This window comes from Neltuma alba, unplaced genomic scaffold (genome assembly GCF_004799145.2).
Source record: "Neltuma alba isolate B1F8T4 unplaced genomic scaffold, ASM479914v2 tig00003226_pilon, whole genome shotgun sequence".
Classification (NCBI taxonomy): Eukaryota; Viridiplantae; Streptophyta; class Magnoliopsida; order Fabales; family Fabaceae; genus Neltuma; species Neltuma alba.
In genome coordinates this window covers 549,794-557,212 of record NW_021633195.1, presented here as the reverse complement: position 1 = coordinate 557,212, position 7,419 = coordinate 549,794, and the positions used below count along the sequence as shown (strand labels likewise).

At 34.7% G+C, this 7,419-nt stretch overlaps 1 pseudogene; it reads right to left on the bottom strand.

The window, feature by feature from the left end:
- Positions 1-247: 247 nt before the first annotated feature.
- On the bottom strand, positions 248-3,672 carry LOC114740979 (60S ribosomal protein L7a-1-like; annotated as a pseudogene).
- Between the last annotated feature and the right edge of the window lie 3,747 nt (positions 3,673-7,419).

Sequence of the window (7,419 nt, the reverse complement as noted above, 5' to 3'; positions counted from 1 at the left end):
GGATCAAACAATTTTTTCACTACAGTCCCCCGCATTTAATATCAATAAGAGTAGTGACAATAAAAGTTAATATGATATTGGAATGTACTATAATTAATAAAGATGATATGGAAAAATCATTTAAATTTTATAACAACTTTAATGGTTTCAACTATTTTTATCAGTGTGGATGAATTAATTAGAAATAACTTATAATAGGACCAAAGGGAGTATTTTGGGTGGGCAAATAGCCACCAAGATTAGTCGGTAAAAAAACGAAACCTCTCTGATAATGGCACTAAGAAGCAAGTCAAGAGTGTAAACAACTTAAAATGCTTTTTGATAAACCAAACACCCCCGACATAAAATATGTAGGTATAGGATAGCTATCAATCAAAAACACAGACTCTACTAAGTATTCAAGTTCAAAGGAATCATCATACAATTTTAGCCAACAAGCTACTATAACAGGAAAATCACATCAAAACAAAATATAGAAAAATAACTTTGACTTCCTAAACCAAAAAAGCATGAAGCTCAAGTCATTCTCTGAGCTGCTTCCTTGGCAAGAAGCCTTTCCTTGGCCTTAGTTCTGGCTTGGGATTTAGAACCCATAATGCCACCACCCCATTTCTTCCTGTATTCATCATACTTGTCATTGAAGTTGGCCTGCAAAGGGAGTAAACAAAATAACAAGGCCCATTAATTTTTTGTTATGTGAATAGACAGCAAGGAAACAGTATAGAATAACCCTCAATTAACCTTGATAGCCTCTAGAATCTTAGAGAATTCTAACTTGTCTTCATTCTTGACAGTTGTTAAGCACAGAACTGATGCAGTTTTCTTATGGACAATCTGTCAAAGCCAGGATGAATTGAATTAGATCCAACCAAACTCAAATAAACCACCACACAAAATGGCTTGAATAAAAATTCTTCTGAAGCACAAATATTACCGATCCCAAGCGTGCCTTGCCCTTGACAATGCAATAGGGAATTTCCATCTTCCTGCACAATGCTGGCAGCCAGACAACCAGCTCAATGGGATCTACATCATGCGCAATCACAACCAGCTGTGCTTTATTCTGCAAGTTAAAAAAATAAAAATACATGGTCAAACGTCAGGTAAATACATATATTACCATGCATCCACCCGGGAGGGGGGGGGCCGACCTGCTCAATAAGGTAAGTGACGTGATTAAGACCATATTTCACAACAATAGGCTTCTTAGCTTCAGCAGGTTTTCCTTCTGCCTCTGCCTGAGCTCTCTTCAAGAGTCGTTCTGCCTTTTCAGCTTTATCCTCAGGCCTGTACTTAAGAAGCATCTTGAACAGGCTGGTTGCTGTAAATGAGATTAATAAAAGATAATCAGTGCAGCCCTTAGAACAAGAGCCAGTTGTTATATGGATATCAAGGATTTTCTCAAACCTCTACTGAGAAAGCAAACACAACCAAGACAAACTAACAACTAAAATAAAAAATTTCGTAATCCTCAAGACACAATGAAACAGGCATTATGCAATTAATGAACAAAGTTAACCTATTTTCACATCCCCAATTCAGACGCATTGACTACAGCTCTCAGGGTCTCAACTCTGGGAAAATGCGCAGAGATGCAATTAACATGAAATAAAATATTACGCACATGCTACCAGAGTCTTCTACCAGCCACAAGTTAATGTTCAATCAGAATCAGGCTAGCTGATTATACATAGAACCTTGACTTCTGCAGATATAAGGCTTAGATCAATGGTGAATAAACATTTAAAATAGTTTTTTGAATGAGTAATGTGAAGCATACACTTGATTAGATAAACCTGTCAAGATCATACTCTTCATGACAATATGGACAGAAAAAGAAAACGAAAGTGAATAATGGGCAGTATTGTGGATAAGAAAATCACGAACCCCAAAGCTCAGTTAGATTTCATACCAAGGTTTTGTCTAGAGTTTTGGTGAACTGGTTCAAAGCTGGTGGGACCTTCAACCTTTGCCTGAGGATTCTCTTTTTCCTCTGAATTTGAACAGTCTTGGGCCACTTCACAAATCGGGTCAGGTCCCTCTTAGGAGGCAATGCCCCTCCAATCCCAAACTGCTTTGGTCGCTTTTCAAAAAGGGGGTTGACAACCTTGTCCTAAAGTAAAGCAAATTATCGAAGGAAAATGGAAGCCAAATCATATCATGATCTGGAAAATACCCAAAATGATATGTATACTTTAATTGAACTCATATCAATTAAACCATTCACCTGCTTCTTCTTAGCAGCTGCAACTGGAGCTTTTACACCTCTTTTGGGAGCCTATCAAACAAATAAAAAGTCCCCGGGCTATGAGCAAGATAGATTGACAAGACATGTTTCAAGACAGAACTTAATATCAGAACCCACTTGAACTCAGAGCCTGGCATTGTAACCTGTAGACATTATGAATAACTCTTCCTACCACTAAAATGCTCCAATAACATGAAATGGGGATGTCCCTTAGGGAACACTCAATGAAACTGGAAAAGAAATGAGGATACTAAAACCGAAGTTTCATGAAAAGATGATAAAGATCAGAAAATTCAATTAGAAGTATGCAGATAAAAGGGCATTTCCTCACCATGGCTGCTGATTCGCCGCTGGCAACTTCAAATCTACAATGAATGAAAACCCAATATCAAGAAATAACTTTAGTTAGGGGTGGGCATGTATCTGTTTGGTTCAGTGCGGTTCAAAATAGGCCAAAACTCAACAAGGGAAAATGGCATCAACCCGACCAAACCAAACACAGCAAATGAACCAAACATCAACCTAATTAAATAATTCAGTCCGGTTATTCCACTTCGATTTGGGCCTTTGGCTCCTATCCAGTTAGGCTCATCTGTCCCCGCATTTTATTCAAAATAGAATGCATTAAACGTAAACAGAAACATGGCGCCAAAAAAAAAAAAAGGCCCGAAACAGCAACATGGAGAATAAAAACATATCTTCCCAATCTAAACACAAATACTATAACTATATCTCCTAGCACAAGCCAAATACAGATCAGAGAACTATTTAAGTATCCGTAAAATATTCAATATGCTCAAAAAAGAAAGAAAAAAACTGGATAACTGTACGCCAATTGTCCATATCAGTCTTATCTGCTGAAAAGAAAAAAATATTTATCGATCTTATCATCTACTAATCTCCTAAATTATATGATAAACAAGGACTTCACAGTTCTTGACACAAAAGAATACAAAGTGATCAGAATATAAAAAATATCTTGCGCTCTTTACAGATACAATAAAAACAGAAAACGAAAAGAAAAATAACCCGCCCTCAATGTTCTTTCTCTGACCCACAAAATCTCCTCTTCAACTCTATTTGTCAAATAGAGAAAACCTCACAGATACAGATACAGAGGAAAAAACCATTAATATTAACGTCTATACCTACAATGAGGAAACTTCTTCTTCACATTATAGGGTTCATTTACCCTCAAACAAGCACACATCAAGAAGAGACTTCGAACAAAAACGCGTTGAAATGAACTCACTTCATACTGTAAGAAAGAGCACTGAAAAGGAGACACTCACCTTGCCTCTCGAAGCTTCCTTCGTCGAGCTAGTCCTCGCCGTACGATTGGGTCTCGCCGGTGCCCGCACCTCCGTCACCTTCGTCGTCGTCTCGGGCACAGCTCGTAACTTCTTTTCCGCTTATAATGTCGAGACCCAAAGTCCGAGCACTAGGGTTAACCATGGCAAACATGGAATTATGTGATTCTTATAAGGATGCAATGGTAAAGCACAAAGTCTAATTGGGAAAATCCAAAGCGAAAATCTCAGTTTTTGAGTTACGACTTGGGACTACAAACTAGTTTTCGCCAAAAAAATAAAAAGACATAAAGACGGATTTGGTTGCTTTCTGGTCTTTTTTTTTTCCCCAGAAGTTTTTTCCTAGTCTCCACCTTCATTTCTCACCATGTTCATCCATTTTCTGTATCAATCATTTGATTAAATTTGAACGATTCATATTTTCATATTTTATAAAATTACCAGCTAAAATTTAGGGGTTTAATTTTAATTTTTAAAAAATTATTTTATCAATAATTTTTATAAAATATGAAATTTGAAGGGAAAATGACACAAAAATGATACTTCAACTTGGACATGTCAAAATGATCATTTGAATTTGCAAAATCTCAGTTTAGTCACAAGTGACCAATTTGTCATTTATAAATTTACTGAAATGACCATATTACCCTGCATTTTATTTATTGTTTTTTAAAAAACCAAAACCCCTACTGCCCGGCTGGTTGCCAGGGAGCTGACGCTGATGGCCGTCACTGAAGCTGTGATGACCGGCCGACAATTGGTTATCAGAGCTCTGTGCCCGGCCGAACGAAAACAATTTTTTTGAAAACTTTACAACTTCAGTATAACGGTTAATAACTTTTATAATGCTATTAACAACTTCAGTATAGCAATTAACAACAGGTTTTCTAGAAAATTCTCCATCGGCTAGAAACAATTTTTTTGAAAATTTTTACAATTTCAATATAACAGTTAACAATTTTTATAACGCTATTAACAATTTCAGTATAACAGTTAACAACGGGTTTTCCAGAAAATTCTCTGGTGGCCAGAAACAATTTTTTTTTAAAATTTTTTTTACAATTTTAATATAATAGTTAACAACTTTTGTAACGCTATTAACAATTTCAGTATAGTAGTTAACAACAGGTTTTCCAAAAAATTCTCCGACGGCTGGAAACAATTTTTTTGAAAATTTTTACAACTTCAATATAACGGTTAACAATTTTTGTAATATTAACAACTTCAGTACAGTAGTTAACAACAGGTTTTTCAAAAAATTCTCCAGTAGCCAAAAACAATTGTTTTAAAAAATTTTACAACTTCAGTATAAGAGTTAACAATTTTTGTAACACTATTAACAACTTTAGTATAGCAGTTAACAACAGGTTTTCTAAAAAATTCAAAAAGTAGCATTTTTACAACTTCAGTATAGCAATTAGTAACAGGTTTTTGAAGTTGTAAAAATGGTACTTTTTGAATTTTTCAGAAAACCTGTTGTTAACTGCTATACTGAAGTTGTTAATAGTGTTACAAAGTTGTTAACTGTTATACCGAAATTGTAAAAATTTAAAAAAAAAAAACATAATTGCTAAAGTTTTAAAAATGTCATGTTTTTGAATTTTTTTTTTAAAAATCTGTTGTTAAATATTACACCGAGTTACAAAACTTGTTAATGGCATTACTGAAATTACAAAAATGCTACTTTTTGAATTTTCTGAAAAACTTGGTGTTAACTGCTATACTGAAGTTGTTAATAGTATTACAAAAGTTGTTAACTGTTATATTGAAGTTATAAAAGTTTTAAAAAAATTGTTTCCCACCGTCGGAGAATTTTCTGAGAAACCCGTTGTTAACTACTATACTGAAATTGTTAATAGTGTTACAAAAGTTGTTAACAATTATACTAAAATTATAAAAGTTTTCAAAAAAATTATTTTCGGCTGCCGAACTGACCGAAGCTCCAACGACCAATTGTCGGTCAGTCGTTGGAGCTTCGGTGACCGGCCGACTAGTAGGGGCTTTGGTTTTAAAAAAAATAAAATGAAGAATAATATGGTCGTTTCAGCAACTTTATAAATGACAAATTGGCTACTTACGACTAAATTAGGATTTTGCAAATTCAAATGACTATTTTGACATTTTCAAGTTCAAATATATTTTTGTGTTATTTTTCCGAATTCGAATAATTTAAATTTTAATTTAAAGAGGCCCAACTATATTCTCTCCGCTAGTGAAGGGAACCATTCTCCTCTTGCCAGCATTTCGCTTTCATCCTTTCTCTTTTAATCACTTTTTCAGTCAATTTTTCTTGCGATTTTGGTCTGTGTCTTGGTTTGCTAATGAATCGTGAAAGTTTTTATCGAAAAGCCAAACGAATGTGAACTCGATTGGGAAGATGAGGAGTCGAAGTCAGGGGGTTTCGCTTTGGTTGGAAAACTGATGGCTCCTCGATCAGTTAATCGCTCCACGTTTAGAAAGGCAATTGAAAAGAGCTGGAATGTTTAAGGTAAGCTTGAAATTAATTTCTCTAAGGATGCTATTCATACTTTTCATTTTGGGAATAACTTGGAATATGAGAGGGTTCTTCAACATGGTCCCTGGGCTCTCGATGGCTGCTTGCTGAATCTTTGTCCTTGGTCGCCATTATCGACGGTGAAGGAAGTTCTCATGAGCAAAAACATAAACTGGATCCAAGTTTATAATCTCTAACCGAGAGTGATGACAGAGAAAGAACATTGTAAAGATAGATAGATAGATAGTGTGGTGGCTGAGGTTATATGCTTTGATGTTGAGCCAGTAATATAGATTGAACTCGTAGCCTCAACTCACCAACTCACTAAGAAATGACGGGTTAAATTGATAAAAATCAGGCTTATTTTAAGACAGATTTTTTGAACCCGTAACCATCAAGACTGAACTCGCAGCAGGTTAATCTGCAAAGTTGGTGGGCTAGCCCGTTTTATTTTATTTTTTAAAATTGTTTTCCTCCCTTCAAATATAATTATCTTTACTCTTTTAGTCGTTTATCTTATTCTCATTATTTAAAATTACTATAACGTAATATATCTTTTACTTTGTATTATGAATTTTACTTGTAACAAAGTTAGTGGAGCAAAAGAAAGCTAGTTCCACTTCTCAAATTCAACCAAATAATTTCACATTTTTATATCATGCTTCAAATCCTATCACTGTTGAATGATGGCTCATGGTTGAGCACCTAACATTGATTTAAGACAATATGTTTGTTATTATTCATTTGGATTTGTTATATTTTAATTTAGGATGTATGTTTAATCATTTAGAACGATGTATCATTTATGTTTAATATTTTGGAATGCTTGGAACTTTGGATTCCATATTTTATTTATGATAATTTCTATTTAGATGTTTTATTCTAAGTATTTAAAAATTGGAATAGATTTTATTAAAAGAAAACAAAGGGCAATTTTTTTTTTTTTTTTAAAAAAAGTGGCAGCAGGCTAGGTTGGTAAAATATCCGCCCGTCAAAAGTCAATCTTTTTGGAATTAGCCTATCAGTCCTTGAACCAACCACGGGCTAACTCGTAATTGGTAGGCTAGCCCGTATGACTGGCTCTATTTTAGAGATCCAAAGATGGATGACTTGTTTTTTGAGAATTTCACGCATATTAGAGTGGAAGTGGACATAGCAATACCTTTGGTTGCATGTTTAAGGGTTCCACGGCCAGAATTAGAGAAGCTATGGGTCTATATTCGATATGAAAAACTTTAAAGTTTCTGTTACAATTGTGGGCGAATTAGGCATGATTTTAGAGTTTGTGAAGCAGATAGAATGATGTCGGAGATTGATCCTTCTCAGCCCCTATATACGGCGGAGATACGTGTTAATCTGATCAAAGT